We start from the raw sequence: 26,732 nt of genomic DNA on the forward strand, positions 1-26,732 counted from the left end.
GTAAAATGGACGATGCCTCCACAAAACAGAATGCTATACTGGTCATTAAAAATCATGTCAGGGGAGATAGAATATTGTAGAAAAATGTGTAATAAGCCGAATGGAAAATGGAGGTCTCCACACAGTAAACAGGCACACAGTGCTCACTGGTTTTTATGACAGAGCTGATACACACTGATGAAAAGAGCAGAAAATAGATGTTAAAGTGTTAATTATTATCTTTGAGTACTGGGACCAGGATAGACCCTTTTGACTCTTTTTTCAGACTTTTATATTAAATACACATTATTTTTCATCTGAAAAATGCATTTTTAGATGTCTAGTACCACACATTGGAAAAAATACATGAGTAGTTACAGAAACAAATAACTAGGAGACACCGCAGCAACGTCACACAGTGTAGAAAGGGCGATCCTGAATAACACCACGCAGTTACATAAGGACCCACAAAGTGAGAGCACCTGCTGTAACAGGACGCGGCTCCCTTCCATTTGTCAGTTGTGTCTTCAGGGCTGAGGCATTTCTGAGCACGGCCAGTGTCAGTGCTGGTGTCTGGATGGATGCCACTGGAGGTGAGGGCACCTGCAAGCCGAGAGGAAGAACAGAAGTAATCCTCTGCTTTTTCTGTCTTGTTTCTTTGTTACTTTTAAAGAGAGGCGTAAATAAGATAAACTGAACCTTCCTTACTGAAATTTCACTAATGAAGCCATTTTTAAAGTGTTCACAACTTATATTCTGCCTATAACTGTCTTTTCAAAAAAGCCTCATATTTATTAAATGTTAATTAACTCAGTTAATTAACTACATGTTGAAACCTTTTAAAAAACATGAAATGCACTACGTGAAAGCACCACACATGCAGTGACTAGCTCAGCTGTCTTTACGGCAGTGCAGTCAGCCCCCACCATCCCGAGACCCTGAACTCCTGATGCTGGGAAGAGAGCACGCTGCTTCCTCAGATGGAGAGAAACGGTAAAAGCATTTTCTGAAATCTACAGCACTGACAAAACATAACTGCTTAATCCCAGGCTCCTTGGAGGCTGTCATTTTCCGTTTCTGGCCAACACCCGTCAATGAGCAGAACCACCCCATTCCCGAGTCATGGGACTCACGTGGGCAGCAGTTTTGGAGAAATTTCCAGTTATAGAATGTTAACCAACTATACATAAAACTCTGAAAAAGAAAAGATGCAATACTCAGATTTTGGAAGACACTCAAAATATTCTCCTAAGTCTTAGTATTTGGAAAGGCTGGGCTTCTCCTAAGCCACTTATTTATTTCACAGCCAGTGAGCATCTCCCACAAACCCTGCTTCCCTGTGTGTGCTGGGAGCCTCAGGAACATTGATGCTGTCTATCTTATAAGTCACAAGGCAGAGGCGTGTGTCTCACGCCTGCAACTCTCACACAGGCTCAACTCCGAGCCTCAATTTGTGAACTTGGCCCCATTTTCTCACCTGTTTATTTGGTATCTGTTCTTCTGTAAGCTGCCTGAAGTGCTTCTTGGAACAAGTCAGAAGAATGAGTGGGTAGAGAAATGGACAGATGGACAGGTGAGAGATGGGCAGACAAACAGGGAGACGCCAAGAGAAGGGGAGCAAACAAAATTTCCTATGCAAAACCCTCTTCTAGTCAAGGAAGAAAACCATCACGAAGAAGTGTGAAGAGGCAGGTGGCTTAGGACTGTTTCCTGGATTCCATCAAAAGTCACACCACGTGATGAGAGGGTAGAAGTATAAATAATAAAAGAAAAAAAGCATGCATGTTTGAAAAATATATCTACATTATGTACTTTCTAAAGAATAGATTTATATCAGCAAGGCTCAATAACACAATCTTTGGGTATTTACAGAAGTGAGAATCCCATCTCCAATCCGCAAGACATCCCTTCGGAGCACTGAGGGTCTACACGGTGCGATCATAAAGCCGTAACCGCAAAAGCTGTGCTATCCTGCACTTACGAGGAACGAGCAGCTGTGCTTGGCCTGCCCACGCGCGTCGTTTACAACCCACAGCACCTCTACGGGGGAGGGATGACTAGCGAGCCCTGTCTCTGCAGGAAAGAAAAAAGTCCGGGAGAGGCTAAGCCGACCTACAAGTTCTCCATTTCACAGGACTTGTCACTCCAGAGCAGGACTCGAACTCGGCCCACGTTTGTAACCACAGTACTACCGTAATTTATGTGCTTTTTGTGTGTATAATACATTTGTTTCTGGCATGAAAGTGTATTTAATAAATGATCGGTTGTCTTGTATATTTCATTAGCTCACAATCTTTATATTTTTGAATTGTACTCTTCCCCTGGAGAAATGAACGGAAAGAGCAGTGGTCAGAATGAGGTGGGGCTTCATTCTTTATCTGTTACCTCATCTCATCCAAGTCCCCAAGCAGGGAGAAGGAGCAAATGTTCTCTTCATCTTTTAAAGAGAGGGCTCCAGTGATGGTGATTTACTCAACTCCAAAACTAAGTCTGGGGGAAGGGCACATGCAGCAACGAGAGCAGTATCACCTGTAGGAAGGCAAAAAGAGCTCAGGGGATGGCTCAATGGGTCAGCCTGATTTAATTTCAATTGATAATTCAATAACACACTCTAAAAATACTAGCATGCAATGGATTTGCTCTTTCTTGACATCTAGCAAGTTTCCACAGCCGACATGTAACATTATCATGAACTAGTGAAAAGAAGAGTCCACAGACAAGGAAAATCAATGCCACAGGCAGGCTGAAACACAGGCTGGAGGAAAGGAAGAGAAAGGGCATATTTAAGAAGAGGGGAAAGTCTGGGAAAAAGACATCATCACAAGGACTCTCAAGCGTCATCCAGCAATCATATAATCATTCTTTCAAGAGAGAGTTACTTAGGTCCTATTTTGTGCGAGATTTTACAAAGGGCAAAGAGAGACCACAGCGTCCATGGTGGCAGCAAGTTGCGGGGCTATAATACAATTCTAATCTTGGTACCTTGCACAATTGTCCTCAGTATAAATGCAAAAATTAAAGTAAAATAATACTATGTAAACCATACACATTGCTGAAATAAATTAAAGAAGACCTAAATACCTGGAAAGACAAACCACGCAAATTCCTGGATCACATGACAATATTCTTGGGATGGCAGTGCTCCCCAGAGTGAAGCACACATACAACGTGGTCTTGATCACATTCCCAGCGGGCTCCTCAGCAATAACTGACTAGCTTCTGCTACAATTCATATGGGAATTCGAGGGTCTCAGTAACCAAAACGTACCTGAAAGAGTAGAACAAAGTGAGAGGACTTGTAATTCTCAATTTCAAACATTACAACTGTATCTACAAGTGAGATTAGAGGCCATTTTTAAGGTATTATTGTGTTTATCCTTATTTTCTAAATTCTGTACAACGAATATACCTGTTAGAATAAGAAAAATAAAAACTAAAGTATCTTTTAAAACATGCACACCGATTCATTCATTGGGGAAAATTATTTTAACTATAAAGAGGTAAACAAATATCTAGTGAAAAAGGACCACTTAAAAACAAGTCTGCATTTACAATTTTCATAAATTGAAAACTGAAAAGCACAAACACATCAAATTTCTAGGAAGACTGGTGAAACATATTAATAATTATTTTCAAAAATTCTAATTGCACAATGAAAACACAAGAAAGAGAAAATCGTGATTGACAGGAAACTGCGAACACGTGGAGAGCAAAGGCCTTGAAATCACTGTTCCTTTAACTCTGCTACTAGCTCAATAGGAGAGGAAATTCCTCACTGAGGGGACAGTGGAATCCCATGCATAAGATAGGATACACAGTACAAACTGCAGTAGTATCGGGAGTGAATATGTTAGAAGAATTCTGAAGTTACAACATTGCTGAAAAACTATAAAAACACTGACAGACAGATTAAAACACACAGTCATACATATTATATAGAAACATGAACTCTGCTCCCATGTTGCATAGAAATACAAACATATTTGTTCATTTATGGGCACTGATTACTTTATCCCAGGTAGAATATTTCAACTAAAACAAATAATCAATATTACACTCCTATTGTCAAATGTACTTGATAACTTACTCTGCTATGTAACCATATGTGTCTAAGATAGATCTAAAATTAGTGAAAAAGAGCTTTGTATGGTTTCTTGAATTCTTCTCAAAATTCCAAGCTTAATTTTAAAATAGATCTGAGCAGTATTTCTATATTATCTTTTCCCTTGTGAAATGAACAACACAGTCTGTTGTCAAAATTCTGTCCTTACAATGATTCACGAGCACCATATCCTCACAAAACTGCTGGACAGCAAGTCACTATCCAGACACTGTGACCAAATAAATGAAACAGAAGGAAGACAGTGATCCTATTCTGGAGGGCTTATAGTCTGTGTCAACACTGGGGTTTTTACTTGATTGGTTTGATTGGGTAGCAAAATAAAATCAATCAAGTACTTTCTTTGAGCATTCTATAAGTCATGACTGTTTTTAGTGTCATTAGCAGGAAAGACTTAAGCATGACTTGGTTAGGTCAACTAGCAACAATCATCACTGGAGAGTGAGTAATAAAGAAGTTAACTGATAGCAATGCTTCTGCCTACATGAGACCTAAAATAAATCTACACTGATATCCGAAAGGAAAATAAGGAGATGAGGTCCCCAATGAGAAAACAAACTAACAAGAAATCAAAAAATGAAAGTCATTTTCATTAACGATTCCAGGCAGTAGTGGAGCATGGTGGTGAAGATCACAAATGCTGGGGACAAACATGAGGGTCTGAAATCCCACAGCACTAGGTAGATGTGACACTGATATTTCAGTGAAATTTTCTGCATCTCAGTCTCCTATCCATAGACTGGGGACAACAACTGCACCCATCTCCTATAACGGTCCTAAGAATTAAGTTATTTTATATATAAAAGCTTAAATAAAATACCTCAGAGTTTAAATAATACCCCAAAAGCACAAGAAACAAAGAAAACAGAGACAAATTGCAGTTCATCAAAATTTAAAACTTTGCTTCAAAGGGCACCATCCAGAAAGTGAAACAACAACACAGAGGAGAAAATTTTTTCAAATCACTTATCTGGCAAGGAATTTGTATCTCAAAATGAAGAAAAAAAAACCCTACAACTCAACAATAAAAAGGCAACTCAATTAAAAGGTTAATAAAGTATCTGAAAAGGTATTTTTCAAGGAAAATATACAAATGTCCATAAAACACAATGTAATGATGTTCAATAGCATTAGCTGTAAGGGAAATCAAGTCAAAACCACTAGGAGAAACCGCTTCACACTCACTACAATAGGGTATAATAAAAAAAAAAGCGTAACAAGCACTAAAGAGGACACAGAGGAAGCGGAGCACGCAGCCCTTGCTGGTGAGGATGTAACACAGCGTGGCCACTTTGGAAAACAGCCTGGCAGGGCCTCAGAGAGTTGAACATTTCGTTTCTGACTTACCCAGCAATTCTGCTCTCTGGGCACACACGTAAGAGAACTGAAAACAAATATCCACATAAATAATACCACATGAGTGTTCACGGCGACATTACTCATCACAGCCAAAAACAGAAACAACCCAAATGCGTATCACCTGATGAATGGGTAAACAGTGGGGCCCAGCCATAGAGTGGAATGTTATTCAGCAATAGCATAGCATAGAATAGTGACTAAGGCCACAACATGAGCAAATATTGAAAACGTTACTCAGTGTGAAAGAAGTCAGTCACAATAGACGTTTCCACTTATATGAAGTGACTCGATTTACATGAAATGTCCAGCACAGGCAAATCCACAGAGAGAAAAGTGGCTCCTTGGGGCTGGGGGAGGATGGGGAAGATGGGAATGTCTGTTTATGCATACAGGGCTTCCTGTTGGGGGGATGAAAATATTCTAAGATTGAATGGGATGCACAATTCTGGGCATAGAGTAAAAACCGATGTACATTTTAATGGGTGAATTGTATTAAAACTCTTAAGAACAAAAGGACCTTGGGCCAGTATCTTCCATAGTAAATGCAAATTGCTAACTTTTATTAGAGGAAAAAGAAACTGCTCTCAGCATGAAAGCAGGAGATCAGCAAATGTGAGTTAACCGAAATTGGACAAGAGCATTTCACTTGAAACAGTTGCTGAGTGTACACGAAATATTCAGAAATAGGAAAATCACCTTGACATCACGAGGAAGCATTCTGTTTCAAATACAGATCAAGGATTCGGCAAGCCCAGCTGCCAGAAATGACCAGAGAAGAAACCTGGTTTATAAAACTAGCACCAGAGACAACAAGGAATGGTGATGAGGAAAGCAGGCGGCAAATATCTGGAACAGTTCACTACAAATAATTTCTCCACCAAAAATTGAAAAATAAAATGAAAGTGATGAAATGCTCTGTTGACATCTCGAGAATGGGCTTCCTTCTGTGCTCGACTGTTCTGTAACCCCGATTGAGAGACTAAGGAGAATCAGCATGGCTCCTGGGGGTCCCCAAAGGACTGCCCACCAGCACGCTGACCACCATCACATCTGCCAGGTTTGAATTGCAGAGAAGAGACCAAGTTCTGAAAGGCACAGGAAATATTGACAAGGGAAGAAAACGCTGAGGTCTGTCCTGGGACAGAGGCCCTCTGAGCAGAGGCCAGAAGGCTGCAGGTGAACTGCAGTAGACCTGGGGCAGGAAGGGATCACGGGGGAGCATATCTCAATTCTCTTCTGTCTCTGCCTCCGGTAGGAGAGATAAAGCCTGCATCCTTCTCACCTGGAACTGTGGGTTCTGGCTGGAAGAAGTCTTACTGACAAGGAATGATTATTCAAGACTCTGTGGAAAAAGTCAAGAAATCGAGAGGGATTAGGGAGCCATCTCCATAAGCCTCTCAAATGCTCCCATATTTATAGGGTATAATCAAAGGAAAACTTCGTTAACAGTTGTGAGATAGTAAGGAGGAAATTCGGGAAAGACAGGATGAGGCAGAGATTGTAGAATACACAATGAGTACAAAGGATTAGTGTATCTTTAGGGAAGTCATGGGGTGAGGGGAACAAGATACATTTTTAGATATGTTCATTAAAAAGCAGACCACCAAACCAGCCAGGTCCTTGTTTTGGGGATAATACATTATCTAACAACACACAAGCCCAGCGTTTATAGCTGAGGGTCTCGGTCCTTGCTTTACAACCAGCAGAGTGCTATCTAAAACCTCAACTACACAAGCAAAGCATTGTCTCTGCTTTTTAAGGCAAGGCGTCTGGAGTGAGGATGCACAGGAACTTGCTTGTAAAGCAGTATCAAAGCATATTTTTTCTTCTTAAAATTCAGAGGCGACTGGGGTGTGTTACAATTTGTTAACCCAATCATCTGCTTCCACATGGAACCATTATGGAGGACACCCTAGGATGAAAATCCTGGATGTGGGTCTCTTCCTGCCATCTTCAGCCACTCTATCAGGGTCTAGGCACATCCGTGAATAACGATCCTACAGTACCACTCACTCTCTTAACTCCTGGTGATTGAAACTTAATTTTAGCTCTACACAACTTAACGTAGAAAAGTTTCAGCAATAAAAGATATAATATTCCATTTATATCTCATCATATTACTGATTTTCTGATTGCTCTAAGCTGCTTCTACTTGGTAAAGCACCTCATTCTGAAGCTGAATTCAGTAATTCCCATTGTGCATTTCTAGCCAGTTTGGGCTCGCTAACTTCTTTTGGTCAAATATCGATATACTTAATTGATTTCTTTGTTTATCAATTTCAACCAGGAGGAGAGGGAGTGTCACTCTTTTCCTCAGCCCACCCTCAACTCTTTTCCCATCAACTCAGGCCTCCTGAAAACAAAACAAAGTATTTTTTTCCCTTCTACTCTTTCCACAAACCCAACAGGAAACATCAGCCTGGAGAAAGAATTCAACACAAATGTTAAAACAAAAATCTATAAACCTGAAACAATACCATCTCCGAATCATGATACACAATGACATGAGATTAAGTGTGTCAGGCACAAAGCATGAGGGAGCCTGACTACCTGATTTCTATTCTTCAAAGGAAGGAAGGTTTTCGTATTTTTTATTATCATTCTTGGTCATTGTTTCTGATTATGCCAAAAAATAATTTATGAAATATTAATGCACTGCAATAACTGATTTTTATTGTATCAATTTTAGAAGGCATTCAGAAGGGATAGGAAAACCCACCTCTGTAAAAAATGCAAAATTTCTTCCCCTGTAAAGAACACGTATACAAAATGCAACAGAGAATTCAAATTCTTGTGGAGAGGAGCAAAAGACACAGAATCAAATCAAAGTCATTACAATGAGTCAATTTAAAATTCACTGGACAAACATGCTCAATGCATACAAATAATTTTAAAGGCACACTGCAAACCATTCACTTAATGATCTGCAGGCTAGAGGAAGAATTTCACTCTTTAACAGACAACAGAAATCAATAGGGTGCCCCACCAAACAAAGAGCAGTGAACAATCAGGTTTTTAACAGTTCTGAGAAATCAGCATGTTCTAAAGATCAAAATCCAGAAATTTTAAACATTCATTCAAACCACAATGAAAAAAAGCACTTAAAGAAAAAAAAAAAGAAAGTAAGCACATAGATCATTGCAACAGAACAATGAGAATTTCTTGTACTGCTAGAAGAAAGAACAGGCTATAGCCTTTTACTTGAAAAGAGACTACTTTTAAAAATAACTGCTAAAACACATTTCATCATTCATGTTGCATTTAAAAATCTGAGGTACATGTATCTGATCAGAAAAGCAATTCTGAGTAATAGTATGTTACAATTCAGTGCCAGTTTGCTTTAGAAGAAAAGAGAAAAGTTACTGTTTCTAATTCTGCACAAAGTTTAAAGAACCTCCCTGCCTCTATCTCCTCCCATTTCCTAAGCTCATGCTCCCTAATCCTTCTGAAACAAGTATGAGAAAGTCTTATTCCCAATATGCCAAATGACAACTGAATATCAATTTATTAGTGTAAATATATGCCAACACCTTGAAATGGAGGAGAAAGGTATCAGAAGTCTATATGGAATTTCTTTCTACCTTCCTGAAATCACACACACCAACGTTCACACAGACACAGACACAGACACAGACACATACCCCCTGGATTACTGGGCACTTCACAAGCTTAGTACTTACAACTTGTAGAAGGTAACTTTGTAGTTACTTTAAAATACAAAACTGTCAGCTTTTGAAAGCCTTCATCATCTGCTAAACCATCTAAATATCAAAGAGACCCAATTAGCCTTCTCTGTAGAATGTAATTTCCCTTGATGGCAAAACAGTCTCTAAGAAGTACTGGATCAAAGATTCGTGTTTATCACTACCTATGATCGTTTTTAAGCACATTAACAGATTCAGAAATGTATGTCTCAAAAACATTTATTCCTATTGAAATAGTATACGTGTTCAATTGTCTATACAGTGACTAGGTCCCATGATGGTGTTTAAGAGCTATTTTGTGTATAGCAATATTTACCTTCAAGTGCAGAAAAGGAGGGTGTGTATTACTCAGTTGTAGAGCACCTGCTTAGCATGCACAATGTCCTGGCTTCAGTCCCCAGTACCTCCAAAAAAAACAAATAAAAATAAGTGCATATTTAAAAATAAGAATAAAGTTATAAAAAATGCAGACTAAAAACCACTGCAATCTAGGTGCTACAATTATACTAAAAAAACAAGTGTTTCTATCAAATATTAACTATATGCCAATCACAGAGACAACCAAAAGTCACACCTGAAGCATCACGTGTGATTCTCAGCAACCCTACTAAGTAGACACGGATGAGAAACCCGGCTCTGCGGATGAGGAGACGGAGCTCGGAGGAGCCGGGGACGCTGACTGTCCTGCTCCCCGTGACACCGCGTCAGCCCAGGGCAAGCGCTGACAGAGCTGCACTGAGGGGACACCCAGCTGCATGGAACCTTGGGGCACTGGGGAGTCCCAGAAAACACTAAAAACTTCTCAGTGAAAAACCAGCTAAAATATATTACACTGTGCTGCATCCTTTAAACAGGGAAAGTGACTGAGACCTTTTTGATGCCTCCGTGTCCTTTCTGCCATTATCAGTTACTTGCCCTCACAGTGCGACCAGTGATGATCTGGACCCCATATGAAGTGCACTCAGATGGAAGAGCTTTTAAAGCTGGTTTATGAAGTTTGTAAGACTGTCTATGACTCACAAAGGCGGTCATTCATCACTTCTCACCGGTGTGGACGTACCACCTGAAATCACTCCTTTCTGCTTTTTAAAATCCCTTCATCTACTCCAGACTTTTCAACAGCAAAGAAGTAGCTCAACCACAGACAGTGGACAGCTTTTCACCAAATGGATTCGAACAGCCCATCTGACAACCTGGAAGCCCTTGTCTTCTATTAAACCCACTTCCAGGTACTTCATCATTTTCTGATTGGTGGACTCGGCCTCTGACTGGCCTACTCAGAGAGCTCCCAACCTCACATCCAGGGGTGGGAGAGGACCATGCTGTTGGGGGAAATCAGTGAGGAAGCTGGACATCCTCCAGCCACGTCTGCACGGGTAGAAGTGCCTCAACGTGCTCAGAAATTATACCGTAATCATCCCTGGGCTCCCATGGACTGGTTTCACATTAACCAAGCTCATGAGACACTGATGCAAGGAAACCAGAAACTTAAATTTTTAATGTAACAGAAGACGTGAATCTATGAACCAGACTGAAATATCAGAGTTCAACCATGAGTACATTTTCTCCTCCACGGCCCAATCACGGGCAGGCAGTCACATGGCAAGCATGGACAGAAACGGAGCAGGAAGGGTTTCTAGATTAATTCAATGGACTATATTTCTATTATACGAACAGATCTACTGCCCAGAAGTCAATTAACGCCAATCACGGTGCACTCTCCGTGGACAGCGGCCAAGAAATGACTATGAGCTCCTGTGTAACACTCCTTTCCCTGTCCTTTCTAGGCTAACTGATGCACAGAGGTATAAAGATTCAGGGATGTCGATAATGCTAAACACCCAAAGCCCATCTCTGGGAACCTCAAAACCAGACAGCCAGGGTTTAAATACCAGCTCTGCCAATTACTAGTTCTGTGATTTTGCCAACTTAATTACCCTCTGTGTGCCTCAATTTCCACACTGTAAAACTGGGATAACAATCAAACCTTCCTTACTCGCTTGTTGAGAAGATTGAAGGATTCATTTCTGTAAAATGCTCAGAAAAGAATGTAGCACATTTTGGGTGTTCAACAAATGTCAACTTAATATCAAATTGTTTTACAAGTGTCCCCTCTAATCATCTTATCTGTTTCCTGGCTAGCCTAAGTCCCAAATAAAATCCTTATTTCTCCTTTTACACACTCTTGGGGAGCACCCTTATGTTCCATCCAACCACCTGTTTAAACTGAGGGAGTGGATGTCTCCTAACCACTCCTCTGGGCCATGGAGGGTGCTTCTCCCTTCACACCCCTGGCCCCTGGCCCACAGCTAGCACTCATTACACTAACAGAGTGAGGTGTGAGTCCGGGGAGACAAGCAGGGCATGTGAAACCCTTCCTTTCACTCCAGTGTTGGTCACCATTGGGAAGCACGCGGGATGCTCAGCTCCATGTCAGGAAAGCCCTGTGCATGAAAGGGCAGGTCTTCTCAAGGGAAGGCTCGCTGTGGCCCAGAGCTACATGGGACAGGGTGAGTCTGTATTTCTGGGACACAGTATCATGACACGCATTTTCCCACAGCCTTGAAGTTCATGGAGAACGTGGCTTCATCAGTAACAAAGAAGACATTTATTGCCTGTCTACTCTTTTGTGTCATCTCTCAGTAGGCTGCTGGAGACAACATATGTATAAGTATTGGATCTCCTTAAACCCCAAAATATATGAAGTAACAAATAATTCTGTGGCTTAACGTTGGTTTAGGGCGACTGTGTAACAGTTCTGACTCTGCTGATGCTAAATTATGGGTATAGGAACTATGGAACCTCCTCAAATATCTTTCATCATAAAACCATCTCTTCTTATTTTCCTGTTTCTTAGTAATTGCCAAAGACTCTCAAATGATGGCTTCACACAAAACAGCAGCTAAAGTTTAAGAGCCCTCTTGACATACACACTGTGGTAAACACTGAACATAATTTCTAATTCTCACAATTCTACAAATCAGATACGAATGTCCCCATCTCACAGACGAGGGAAAAACTCAAAACGAACTGACTCAGGCTCAAGTGGCTCAGTGGCAGCGCGTGCAGGCAAACCATATCAAAAACTACACCCCTTCGCATATGTACCAAATCTCCTACCACCAATTAACACACAGCGGCGGGGTCAAAACTCAGGGAACTCAATACACTTTTCACCTTTAAGGTCCTCCAGATGCCGCTTCTAGCTGTTTTATAAAATCCCGGCTCACTGGTTTCTAACACTAGAAGAAAAGCCCGATTTTGCTATTGTTTGCACAGCAAGTCTGAAATGTTCACAGTGAGATGACAGAATAAATCTAAGATATAAGCAGAATAACTTTTCCAGTTAGACAGACATAATGGACATTGGGCTATTCTGAAGCATTAAGTAAAGTAATCAAAATAAAATAACGTTGTTTAAGCCTCCTTTTACAAACAGGAAAGTTAAGACTGTAAGTAGGTGCAACAGTGCCACCTATGGGTAAAATGACCTTCCAGGTTACCAGGAAAGATGCAACACAAAAATTGCCTGTAGGATCAGTAACGAGAATCAGATAAATAAAACTTATATAGCACATGCTGCACTTTGATTCGGGGGAAAGGAGGGATATTCAGTATTTAATCTGATATTGCTAATACTCCTGAATATAAACAGAAGATATAGGCTCATGGAAACTCATCTTAGAAGAGGAAAGAATCCAGTTCAGCCACTTCATTTTACAGGAGGGGAAACTGAGACATGGGATCTGTCCTCCTGGCAATCAGCAGCAAAGTTCTCCTATGCCTCATGTCTTGCACTGTAGCAAAAACCAACAGATCTGTACTAGGCCTATATTCATAAAATTCACGTTTGTATTTTTCCAACAGTAGGTTATCTAAGTATCTTGCAAAATACTAAAAGAGCCAGGATATCATACAATTTTGTTGCCATACAAAAACATTTATTTACATAATAAAACAGCATGAGCTTTATTCTCTCTATTAAAAAAGTGACATGTCAAATCAATGTTTTGATATTTTAAACCTGTTAAGAATGTAGAAAAAAATCAAAATTTTCTTTAATCACAAAATAGAGGAGTTTATTCCCTGAAAATGATCAATATGGATTTTACTAAACTTAACGGATCTGGTCAGAATCCCACGAATTTAAATGTCTGAGTGGATGGTTACACGGCAACATAAATTCTGATTTGTAACAATACATATTCTGTGTAAATAATCTTCAAGGTCATCTGATTAAGGCAATTTAACTAGTCCCTGTCTCACTAGAATGATACAGATTTCATTAAAACTTCATACTACACCAAAAAAAAAATGAATCCTTGTTAGTTTAAACCATATTCAAATATATCATACAAATACATATTGAATATGTATCAGAAATAAGCGACACTCTTTAGTATTCAGAGTTGATCCTTCTAAAATATCTGTCATTGTGACAGCACACTTTTATTAAGCACCTCTTGGGTTCTTTGTATACAAGGCATCTACCTCTCACAGTCAGACAAATTAAACGATATTACTCAAATTTCACAAATGAGGAAATGTACTTAAGCCATGAAAATAAAGTACATATTCATCAACAGGAAAGAAAAGAGTAAAGACTTTTCTTACAATATTCACTGACAATCTTTTCTTCCATATTAAAACTACATAAAACCAATTCAGTCTTTGTAAGTATTTCTGTCAAAAAGGGCCACAAGAGAAAAACAAGCAACATCATTAGCAGTGGTTGGACTTTAAGAGCTCACTTCTCTTTTGCACTATAATTATTTTTAATGTTTTGTTTTTAGTGCTTACAGAGCACTAAAATAAAAAAAATAACTTTTTATGTAATTACCTGAGAATTAAAAATTTGTGAAAATGAACAATTTTAATTTCTGCCACTCTGTCTCAACTTCTCAATGGTGTCTCTCCTTTCAAGGCCTCATCAGTCTGAGGTCACTAAACTCGGCCGTTTATGGAGTCACAGGTGTTCGGGTAACCACTTAACGGGAGGCTGATAAGAGGAGCAATTAAGAATGCATTCTGTGCAGCCTGGGTTCCAGCACCGAGCTAGCCACAGCCTGCTGCGTGTAATTGGGACAAGCTGCTCCATCTCTCAATCCCTCAGCTGCAAAAAAGGAGACACTGATACCTACAATCAAACACCTGCTATGAATTAAAACATGAGGAAAACATTTTAGCCTTAGGTAGGTGTCCACTCACAGTGAGTTTGGTCATTATGATGATGAGGATGGCTGTTAACAAATTAAGCTAGACCAAACAGGAGAAATCCCCTTAAAGGAGAAACATTTTAAGTCAATGAGCATTTCTTTTTGGATGAATTGCAGAATATTCTAATGATTTTTTAATAAACCAAATTTTGTCCATTAATTATAGATTTACAGGTTCATGGACAAGTCTCCAGAAAAAGAATTAGAGGCCTCTTACCTCTGTAAACTAAGAAAGTAAATTTTAACAAAAATCACGGAGGAGATTATACCTCATTTGGGAGAGTAAGTGCTTAACATGCATGAGGCACTCAGTTCAGTCCCCATTAACTCCATTTAAAAACATGGTTTTTTAGGAAATGGAAAATTAAAGCAAAAAGATGGAGGAATACAGAATTTTTTAGAGACTCATCTCAGATTTAAGATGGGGAAGAAACCATCCATTTCTCAGAAGAAATCTTGAGGACTATGTAAACTGGATCTGAGATGTCTAGTCCTTTAACATTATTCAAGAATTCATATTACCAAGTCTTAAAATTACCTGATAACGCACAGTGGTGATACTGATCATAACAGCTTCCATCACGGATCGAGCTCCGGCTAGGACTGCTCTGTTCTGACATCTCTGCCTCTCAGGCCTCACCAGGCTGAGAGCACTAAATTCGGTCATTCAAGAGCATCTTTTGTAAGTCCTCCATTTGTGCTTCTGACTCTCCCCTCACCAGCTCCTCTGAGGGAAGCACTGTTATCATCTTTCCCACTCACAGATAAGGCCACTGAGGCACAGAGACTAAACTCGTTCCAGGTCACATTGGCATTAAAGGAATTCTGTATTTCTGCTGTTTGCTTTTGACAAAGGAATCTGAGATATCAATTCAAGGCAGAATGTTAAATAATCAAGTCTGTCAGGTCTTCACCTCAAAGAGCAGATAGTATAAATTCCTGATGTAGGATGAGGCTGCCGCCACAAACTGACTCAGCTTGAAATTAATATCCAAGATGAAGCAGCGGATACACGTAAATATTCACGATTGTCAAGTCTGCTCACGGGTCTGGGCCCTTCACTGCCTGAACGGGGGTGAAATCCCCACCCGTGTCTGGGAGAGATGCACGGTGCTTCCCAGGCTCAAACAGGCTTCACGGGCTATTTCCTCCCACACACTGGCCTCAACGATTAAAAGCTCTCAAGGTTTTTACACCATGCAAAACAAAAAGACATTTCTGCAGATGGAGCACTTTCTTAGGCTTAAATCTTTTTTTGCCTACACTCACCCAGGGGGAAAAAAGAAACATGACTCTGCAAAGTCTCTGACCCTCACCACTCACAGGAGTAGAACAGCCACAGCAGAAGATGGCTCTTCACATTGCAGGATGAGAACAAAATAAAGATGCCCCAACAACAGGCACTCCCAGACACAGCGCTCAGCAGTCTTCTGCAAACTCACGGTTATGTAGCACCCATCACCTTCTATTTCCAGAACACTTCATCACCCCTAAAGAATCCGCCTATCACTAGCAGTCACTCCCTAATCCCCCTCCAACCAGCCCCTTCCAGCCATCACCTGCTCTCTGCCTCTGCATGTGCCTTTTCTGGGCATTTCAGATCACTGAAATCAACAATATTTGACCGTTTGTGTCTGCTTCCTTTCAATTAACAAGCTGTTATCAAGGCTTGTATATTTTGAAGTGGTATCAGCATCTCTTTCTTTTTTTTTTTTTTTGAAAACGTTAAAGATTATTAGAAGGTGGTAAGCACTATCAAAAAGAGTAGAGTGGAGCATAAGTGATTGGGTTTCAAAGGGAAAAGTGTGGGTTGAACAGTCAGGGTGGACTTCCAAAAACAGGTGGCCTTTTTCATTTTCCTCTTTTTTTTTTCTTTTTTATTCACTCTTACGTGTGAATAATCTTCCACTACATGGAGATACTACATTCTGTTCATCCATTCAGCAGCTATGTATGGACGAGTTCCAGAAAACTGAGTGTAAGAGTTGACTAGCATGGATGGCATTTAAGCAAAGGGCAAAATGTGCTTTCAAAAAAAAGCCAACAAACAGAGGCACAAGGAAATTCAGTGCATTTCTGAGCAAAGTGCTTGCTTGCTTCGGCAGGACTACCGTGCAGGACTGTGGCGGATATTGGCAGGAGTCACGGTGTGGGAGAAACATGAGAAGACTCCCCACTGCAAGTAGCTCAGACAATTCTCCTCCCTCATCCTGTATTGTTAGAGCAATGTTTCTAGGTTACTCTTATTTCAAGTAATAGCACTTTAACTGCACATCTGATCATCTCCATCAGACCACCTTTCCTCCAAGCAACAGAAAAGCATTCAATGACCTGAGCAGCTCCAGGACATAATGGTGATGGATTAGGGAGTCCTGCAGCATTCCAGCCTGCAGGCACAAACCCCACATGTGCCCTGGTGATGTCCAGAAAATAAAATGCATGGAAATATCTCACTGTTTTTACACGACATCTGCCCTCAATTTGCCCCAAAATCATGCTCGCAAAGCACTAATCAACCCTCTCAATACAAAAATAAAAAAGCTAAGAAGGCAAATTTAGGCTCTTTCATTGAAAACCAGCAACCATCACTGCCAGTATCTGAGCTGGAATGCTCCTGACTTTGAAAACCACTGCGCAGTTACTTTTCAAGCGTAAAACTCATATATGTATTCCATGTAGATGATATTGCAGTAGGATTTTTCTTTTCAAAATTTCCAGTTGCAACATTAGCACAAGAAAGTTTATGTATAGGCTTTAAAAAATCAATTATCCTCCACTTTCTTAATTTTGAACTAATTATTATTTTATAAATGTGGCTATGCTGCGTATTATAAACCGTTTGATTTCTGAAAACAAGACCTTTATGACCTCACTATTTCAGAGAAAACTTTAACGATTCTTTGAGAGGTGGGGCCTGGGGCGCCCACTATCAGCTCTTTAAATACTGACAAGGATGTGCTATGAAGTAATGCAAAGGCTCTAACTCCACATTAGCTCAGAAAGCAAAGAAACTACACCAAAGACTTCCTTAAATATTTTATATATTTCTATTCTTTTGAATATTAAAGTTCTTAAATGATATGATTTTTTTGAAAAAGACAACAGCTGTATTAAATTTCCTCTCACCAAGAAAGCAATCTTTATGAAGTAAAAAACCCCTATGGAAATCGAAATGACAGGACGTTTCTAGCTAAGTGAACATCCAGATCTGAACACAAACCTAAATCCGATCAGATCTCACTCGAAGGAGCTCTACAAAGTCCTGGGCAACCCTGGAAATTAGCTCTTTTTTTCCAAATGTTGGCTGAGCTAAGATCATCACACTAGGCAGGGAAGGAGAGAAGAGGAAAATCCACCTGGCGGCCTCCATCAGTTTTCTTCCAGCCACAAAATGCCTCTAGGTCGGCCCGCTAACAAGTCCCCCAATAAGGAAAGCCGGCATCCACACTGCCCCTGCCATCCCCAAGTAGCCCCGATGCCCATATCCCAGCCTGTGAATGGTCTTCTAATGATCCCCCAGTTGGTGGCACCCACCCCCTCTTCCCCGCTATACAAACACAGAGAGCCACGGCAGCCTTCCCAAATCACAAATTTGATTACATCAACCCCCACTTCAAACCCTTTAGAGGCTCCCTGTTAGAGTTCTAGCCCCATCCCAGACCCTGCTCGCCCATCCTCACCTAAGTACACAGGTCCCCAGTGACCACAGGGGCCCCTGACCTGCTCCTACTTCCCACTTGCCTCCAGGTTCATTTTGACTGTTTCCCAAGGAAGCCTTCCCTCCCTCCAACCTCCACAATTTGTTCCTCTCTTCCTAGAACATTCTAGGCTAAGTCAACTTCTGACAATGCTAAGCTCTCAAGAATCAAATACATTTTGCTTACTAAAGTGGCTACACGCTCTCTCCCCTAGACTCACAGAAGTGCATGTGTAATGTATAAATGAATGACCGGTTGGGTCTCAAAGGGACAGACATACCTGCTCTCGCCCGTCCCGATCCTTCGGTCTGTAGAATATCAGAAGCAAAACCAGAAGTACCTTTCCTGAGGGTCACTTCTGTTGACACCCTTCACTGCCTACTGTGTCAGTTCTAGTAAAACTCAACTTCTTCCAAAGCCCTACATCCCGGACTCTCTCCAGTGTCCTCCCCAGCAGGGGCTCCCTCCACCCTGGACTGCACAGGGCACTCTCCCCGGGTGCCCACGCCAAAAGCCTCCAGGCCTCTGCCCGGGCTGCACCTGCGATCTGAGACACATTCTTGACTCCTTCTCCTGGCTGACTCTTACTCTGTCCTCACAACTGAATGTAGAGCCCATTTCTTCCAGGAATTCCTCTCCGATAATGTCCTTTAGGTCTTGTCTGGTCTCTATCTATAGCAGCAGTACATGGTGACCAACTGGGTGTTTGCCCGCTCCTTTGAGACCACGAACACTTGGGAACCACGTGGGAAGGAGTGAGAGATTACAAGACGGTTGAGGGAAGCAAAAAGCAGAAATCACAGTCCAAGTCCCAAATTCAAGGATACTTTCTCAGAAAAAAGTATAAACTATTTCACACGTGTGCAATTTGGCTACTATTTTTGTGGCTTGGGGACAGCAAGAACTTGGTGTTCTAGTCCAAAACCTAGGTTACATGCAAAGAAATGTATATATTCATATCCAAAGGAAACAAGAGCTGCTCAACAACAGTTTGCAGTTAGAACTGAAAGGAACTTTGATAAAGGCAATCTCTCTCTCTCTCTCTTCTTTCTTTTCTGGCATCATATAATTTTAGAAGTATTTGCGTGACTAACAGACGTCTACAGCCCGTGATTCTGCACTGAAGTGTTTGGGGCTGAGGAAGCCCAGATTACATTCACTCTGTAAATGCAATCACACCAACACACTGATAGGTGCCGTGTGGTGAAACTGATGTTCCAAAGCAGGCAACCTTATTCGGTAAGAGAACTCTGAATAGAAAGGAAGAAATGCAATGTCCTATACTGAATTTCATTTGCTATATGGGCCATTAACTGATAGTATATCTTGACTAATGAAACCCAAAAATAAATTGTCAATGTCGGTTTTCTTCATCTGACCATTTTATGCTAACTTCGGATATTAAATCCTCACTCCATACGGAAGCTCAGGCCTATGCTGCAGCACAGTTACACCCCGTGGAAGAAAGCCGACCAAGGGAGAACTGGAGAGTTTCCCTTTAGAAGCTGCGAAGTGTGGTTTTACACCTGTATATCATTTGCAACCACATCATCGACAATGGAGTTAGACGTTACCTCTGTGGGGCGAAAAGCACTGCATGCTTCAGAACCATCAAAGAACGCTGAGCTTTGTGAAACAGTCCTGAGGCACTTAAATCATACTTTTTCTGAAAGGCTCCAAATCTGACCCACTTCACCATTCCAGGTATAACAGGGAAGTACTGGAAACAGTAGAGAGAACATGCCCTTGAAGTCTGACAAGGCTCTGCTTGAATCCTGCTACAGCATTTATCAACCGCTAAACAAACCAATTCCTTAACCCCTCTGAGAAGGCTTCCCAATCCCCAAAAGGGGGCTGTCAGCGCCCACCTGGGAGTCATGGATGTGAATGAAACACGCAAGTAGGGCGGCCGACTGCTACCTGACACGGGGCCTGGCTAGTTTCGATCCGCTGCCCTTCTGCCCCTTTAAACTTGCACTGATCCCCCTGGTAAGGATCAAGTCCCCGGAAGAGACTGCCCGTATCTTCTGTGTATCCCTGGATACATGACTTACACTTAGGAGGCCAGAAAAACAACTGCCTCCTCCCAAGTCACTAACAATATTCTTAAGAGTCTGGGTATTTTTAACTCTATTTTTCAGGGAGACTATTCCAGAACTTTCCAAGCACCATTCTCCAGGTTGGCTCCCCTCCCAGTGCCCATCCTTCTTACCTCAGATCCTCTGTCTGACTGCCTCCTGTTCATGGGAAAGCGAGTCCGGTAGGGTGGGGACTCCCTAGGCCTCCCTCCCTCCCTCACAGGTGACTGTGAATACCTTCTCCCCACTCCAACTCCAGCTTCTGAGGATTCTAACCTTCCGTATCCTGCAGCCTCTGCACCTTCCTAAGACGCACACGTGGCCAAGACTCTCCCTTTGGATTTCTTTCTGGCTGGCCCTGCTGACCCCCAGGCCCCTTAAGGATAAATGGGATTGCTCTGAAAATGATAAACGCCGCTGGCTGACACACCAAAGCTGCATGGTCTGGGCTTACCTCCAACAGAGGCACAGCCCTCCCCTCCCTCAGCCTCAGTCTGCAGCTCTCGAGATGATCTAATTCACATGCAAGGCTGTGAACACCAGCTAAGAATGACGACTCCCAACTTGTATCTCTAGTCCAGCTCCTTCAACTGAGCCCCAGTCTCATAGAGCCGAGTGCCTCTTTGAAGTCCTAACTTGGATGAAAAATGGCATCTTAAAAATGCCTCATGTCCACCATTTACTCTGGAATTCGATTCCTGGCAGGTACCTCCCAGACTCCCCATTTTAGTAACAGCCTCAGCACCCACCTAGTTGTCTCAGCTCACATTCAATTTCCACTGTTCCCTCCCCCCGGCCCTGCCCTGGAATCAGTCCTGTTATTTTCGACAATAAGCTGATCTCAAGTGTGGTTTTGCAGGGACCATGGCCGGAAACACACAAGCTCACAGCATGGTTCACTAACAGTCCGCCGTAGGGTGCTCCCTGGAGGGGGAGGCATCTCCTGCCGCTGGTCACCTCAGAAGGCACTGGATTCTCACACAGGAGGCCCAGGAGAAGGGACTCAAGATTTTCCCGTGGTCTGAGCTTTGAAGGGCCCGAGGTCTGGGGGAGCTCCTAATTAGCAGACACACTTGCCAGTGAGCAGATGAGGATGGGGGAACCCACGCAAGGCTGTTATCACTCCAACTCCTGGGCTCTCGGGAGCCACGGGAAAGACCTGTGTCCAGTGTACAGCCCAGCCATCACAGATCCCAGCCTGCATTTGCCAACCCGCACAGCCTAGACTCCATCTACTTGCGACATTTACTTCTGTTCTGTTCCCCACCCAGAATGTGATGGACTCATTCAGATATTCTGGCCTGTCTCAAGCGAGACAGATTCAGTGAAAAATGAAGTGTCCACATTTGGACCAGAGCATGAAAGGAGAAACAAGGCCTCATGGTCAGCATGATGGTGGTGGCCAAACCCTTCCACCGGGTGAGATGAACCATGGTGAGGGTGAGAATCCAGGGTCCTAGGTCGGCCAAATCATCTTCCTTCACGGTTGTCTGGGGTGTTGGAGACTGACTACCACAAACTAACGACACGGCTGTCAGTGGTGGATGTCAGCTGCAACAGAAACAGATTCAACTCTTTACTGCCAACATGGGTTAAAAGTAAAGGCCGGGGCAGGGAGGTCTGCACGGCTGCTGAGGCAAACCACAGACCCAGCTCTGAATGCCCACTGGCTGGAGCAGAGAGGAAGCTACGGCCCTTTTAGCTGTCCCTGTGTCCAACAGATCCAGGTGAGCCAGCTACTTAGGAGAAGGTCATGTTGTCCTGATACCCAGAAAAACCAGCCTCGTAAAGGGAACAAATAGTGTCATGGATTTTAGACCCAATTCTGCCCCTTTATGAAGGCAAAGTAAAGTAAATGGCATGGGGAAGTTGAATGCAAAAAAAAAAAATTAAAGAACCAAACGGTGACCGCTTCCTCCAACAGCGTCCCCTGCAGCTGTCACCCCCGAGCCGGCCACTTCCTCACCAGTGACCGCCGGCCAGGAAGCGCCGTCACGCACGTCACACAGCGACAGCCAGGAACCGCGTGCCGAGCACGTTTGTGTAAAAGCAGGAATCGAGCAAAATGCTGCAGAGTTTGACCTTACAAGTTTAAATACTCCATGAAAAGAATCCCTGAGCAGCCGACTAAATCAATTCGCATCTTACTTCTTCAAAACAATCAAACAAATTTAATAAGGGCGCATTTGTCACCAAATAAAAGGAGGACCAAACAGGTCCCTCAAAGCAAGGATTTTAACAGGTATCTAACACCAGTGGGTAATGTGCTAACAAAGCAAATATTCCAAAACATTAGAAAATACAAAATGACTAGGATAATACATGGATCAAGACAGATATTAAGATTTTGCTTTTTAAAGCGATGGAGACAGTATGGAGGGCAATCTGGCTATTTCCAATGCAGGGTGTGCACAGCCCACATTTTCAGATGCAACAACATGCTCACTGGGCAGTACAAATGAAAAAGGAATAAAGAAAAAGGAAAAGAGGAACTAGAGAAAATTAGAAACACACAAGAACAAAAATGATTTTGACAGCATGTACAAGAATTTACGTGAGTGTGTGAGGCCAGGGACGAGGGGATGGTGAGACCCACCATCACCCCCTGCTCCAGGGAAAGCAGGGACCTAAGGGGAGCGGCGCTGCCGGGGGACGCCAACGTGGTCAGCGCCCCTAACCAAAATTCCACCTACAAGCTTCAAGGCAGCTTTTGAGCTACAAATTGTGGTCGCATTTCAGTCTGGACCGTTTTACTCACTTCCACCAAGAGTAGCAGGAGAGAATTAGGCTCTGCTCCTGTACCAAAGAATTGTTTAAATAATTAATGACTGTGGAATACTAAAAGCAACAATGGGGTAAAAGTGACTGGAGGAGAATGTGCTTGACCCGAGCTCACTGGCCGCGTTATCTCACTGACGTTCAGAAGCTGGCTGAGCCCTTATGGTACCAGAACAGAGAGACCCAAAAGGAGGGAGGTTTAATGCGCTGCTGTATTTCGATACTGGGAGCCATGCCTGGTACACGAGGTTCTGGGTAAACAATGGGGACAGTGTCAACCACTGTGGGCTAATTACACATCCGGATACTCCGCCAAGTCCCAAGGGCAGACTTCAAAAGACAAAAACAATCTGGCATTCTCTGGTGGGGCTGCAGACTCAGAGACAAGCATTTGTTGAGCAAAAATGTCACCAGTGCCTCCTATGACAAAAGAAGTGGCACTGGCGTGGGGGCTGGGGCAGGGCTCCAGGCTTCCACTGCTCACTCACCAGTCTGTCCAGGGGGAGAAGTGGTCCCTGATTATGTTGCACTGATGCACCTACCTTGACTAATGCCTGGGGCCTCAGCAGGTGTTGACAGGAGAGGTGAACGGAGCCAGACTTGGTGTAGCACGGTGCTGGCAGCTATGCCCTCAGCAGTGCCCAGGCTCCTATACATGCCAGCTCATCTTAAGAAGCAGATGGGGAGTGCGGGCATGTAGATCACAGGGCCCTGAGAGGACAAGTACAGATCATGGCTACAGCATGCCTCTCCCCTTCCTTAAGTCATAGAGGTATGTCTGGGAGGAACAGAAAATTCATCCAGAGCCCGCTACATTATCTCTCGCAGGTGGGACTCGTGTCCCCTGTGCTTCTCACTCACAGGGCTGGTCTAGACATTCTTTTTATCAATTCTCTAGCATCTTCTCCTCCAACTTACCAACAACCAGAGAGTAGGATCTGATCTTAGCTAAGTTCAAGAGTCACAGAGCACTTCCTTCACAGCGGGCCCAGAAACATGTGCCAGGTTCTCCGACCGTCACCTGTGGGACCACCATGAGCCCTCTCCAGACTCAAGGACAGAGGCCGTAGGCCGGGGGAACACAGCTTCCCTCACTCTCCCCAGCAAAGGTTTCCACGTCTCGGAAAAGGCATCTCACCCTCTTCTGCCTGAGGGACAGCACAACAGATACACCGGGAAACAGAGCTGAAGTTGGGGGGGTAGGCAGCCCAGAAGAGCTCGTCTGTACTTCCGAGGCAATGTGGGGCCGTTGACTTAATCACAGGGAAAAAGTGAGAATGAACATTTCCCTGCTCTGTCCCATACACCGTGATACGCCTTTCCCTGCATAAGGAGTTCATTCGGAAGTCCCCGGCGGTGTTTCTGATGTCCTAACTTGGCATGGAGGCTGTCGGGCAAGAAGAGAGGGCCTGAGCAGAATAGGTGCTGGGCCTGGGAGGCAGGAGACACCGGCTCCAGCCCCAGCTCAACCAGCTCTTCGTTCCGCCTCTCGGGGTTCAGCATCTCATCTATAAGCAAAGGGATGAGACTGTCCCAGGACAGGCTGCCCAACAGAAATGAAATGAGAGCCATGTAAATAACGTTTCCCATTTGCCACGTTTAAAATGGTAAACAAAGAAACAAACCAACAAACAAAAAACAAATACTAGAAACTGATTTTAAGAACAGATCTTACTTAATCTACTGTATGTAAAATACTATCATTTTGACATGTAATCAATATAGGAAGTAAAGGGATAGTTTATATACTTTTACTAGACAAGCCTCAGTGTCTGATGTGCATTTGACCTAGAGCACATCTCAGCTCAGTCCAGCCTCCTCCCCAGTGCTCCTAGCATCAGTGGCTTTGGCTACTTTATTGGACAGCAACCCCAGGGGTCCCACCATGGTCATGGCTGTAAAGCGGGAGTAAGTGTCCACACTAACCCTAAAAGGATCTCTCTGAAACAAAGGCGGATTCACTTTGAAATGTCTGTAAACCGGCGGGCTGCATCTCCATCCCCCCTTGGCTACAAGACAGACTTCTTCCTTGCTGATCCCTTTCTGGATGTAGGGAAACAATCCGGCACAAAGCCAGGGTGGACTGGCCTCCAGGTAAACTTACCTGCTGTCTGTGTCCAGTCCCATGAAGTCCTCCTTCTCAAACGGGATGCAGGGGAGGGGGATCTTGTCCCCAGAATTCTTGGGGCCACCATCCAGCCACTTGGAATTGAGCAAGATGAAGAGTGACTCAGTGAAGTCCTCGATCCTCTTCTCCACCACCCTGCAGTCCTCTAAATTTGAAGGCAACGTCGGTGCGCGGCTGCTCGACTTCCTCCACATGCAGTACAAAGACAAAGAGCTGAGAGTCATTATCGAGGTGCCATACAGCTCCTCTGCACGTGGAGCTTCTCCAAGGCCTTGGCAGAGAGACAGTCGGTAATGGTGACAAGGCCCACGACCTTGCAGTGTTTCTGGAAGACGCTCCACCCATTCTCGGGCACATAGCGGTGCCTGTAGTGGATACAGAGTGTCCACTGGGAGCCACATGGGCTGATATGGCTCACCGAGGTGAGTAGCTGATAGATGCAAAAGAAATTCTCCTCTGAGATGATCTCCATGGTTTGGACTACAACGGGAAGAGTCTGGTGGTCCTCAGCACACTGCACGTAGTCAGGGATGCTCATGTTGCAGGCCCTGCCGAGACAGGAGAGGAGATCGAGGTACATACTCTGCTGTGTGCTATGGGCCCATCTGGGTTGCGGTGACCTGGTGTGTACCAGACAGAAGGCAAGGGAAGCCAAAGCAAATCCGGGGGTACAGTTTGTCCTCATAGTCTGCACATGGCTACTGTAGCTCGGATCACATTACCCAGCTTTTGGTCTAGGCTTCCTGCCTCTGCAGAGAAAGGTCATTTCTTATTTTCTATTTCCAAGCACCTAGCAAGGCCCTGATGCAAAGTCACTGCTCAAAAATGCTGAATAAAGAAATGAACAAAGGAAATGCTTCCCCAACCCCCTTCAGCAGAATATAAAAAGAAGGACCACAGTAGGATCAAAAGATCTGGATTCCTATTCAATTTATTTGAACCCCTTAGCTTCATAGTAATGGATAAGAAAACTTGCCTTGGGGTAGAGGGTACTGTTCATTGGTGGAGCACATGCTTAGCATGTACGAGGTCCTGGGTTCAAACCCCAGTACCTCATTTTAAAAAATCAAACAAATAAATACACCTAATTTCCCTCCTGAAAAAGTATTTTTTAATTCAAAAGTCAAAAAACACCTTGCAATTGACACAACATTGTAAACTTGACTATACATCAATTAAAAAAAATCCATGCCTTGCAAGAATATATCTGGATTACGGATGTTTGCAAATGTAAAATGCCTAGGGTACCACCTGCATAAAAAGTGGTGACTGTACAATTGTACTATCCCCCCTTTATGAGCTATTCTTCCTTTGGGGGAGTTATAACCTCTCAGAGCTAATTTTCTCAGTTTAAAAAATATAAATATTTCCTGGTTCTCAGTACTGCTGAAGAATCAGATAACCCTAAGAAAGCATCTGACCCACAGAATTTACTCAATAAATGTTTCTTGAATGAATGAATAAACAAGCAAAGTGAATGCTGCTCCCTGCCAAAGACCATCATAATGATACTTCCTGGGAATCCCAAGCCCACGTTCACCAGACTCTGCACTAACAATATGGGTGACCTGGGCAGGCCTGTGTGCTTCTCTAAGCCCCAATTTAATCGTGGATAGAAATGAGGGCAATAACACAAACCTCAAATTGTTAGTGAGTCAGTAATGAATTGTAC

At 43.0% G+C, this 26,732-nt stretch overlaps 1 long non-coding RNA gene across 1 annotated transcript; it reads right to left on the reverse strand.

Moving 5' to 3' along the window:
- Positions 1-321: 321 nt before the first annotated feature.
- LOC140695533 (uncharacterized) lies at positions 322-25,310 on the reverse strand. Its single transcript, XR_012071184.1, has 6 exons — positions 25,037-25,310; positions 9,479-9,566; positions 3,061-3,247; positions 2,365-2,508; positions 1,113-1,173; positions 322-582 (listed from the first exon to the last, which is right to left on the reverse strand). It is a non-coding gene; the product is annotated as an uncharacterized lncRNA (long non-coding RNA).
- Between the last annotated feature and the right edge of the window lie 1,422 nt (positions 25,311-26,732).

This window comes from Vicugna pacos, unplaced genomic scaffold, assembly GCF_048564905.1.
Source record: "Vicugna pacos unplaced genomic scaffold, VicPac4 scaffold_295, whole genome shotgun sequence".
In the NCBI taxonomy this organism is placed as follows: Eukaryota; Metazoa; Chordata; class Mammalia; order Artiodactyla; family Camelidae; genus Vicugna; species Vicugna pacos.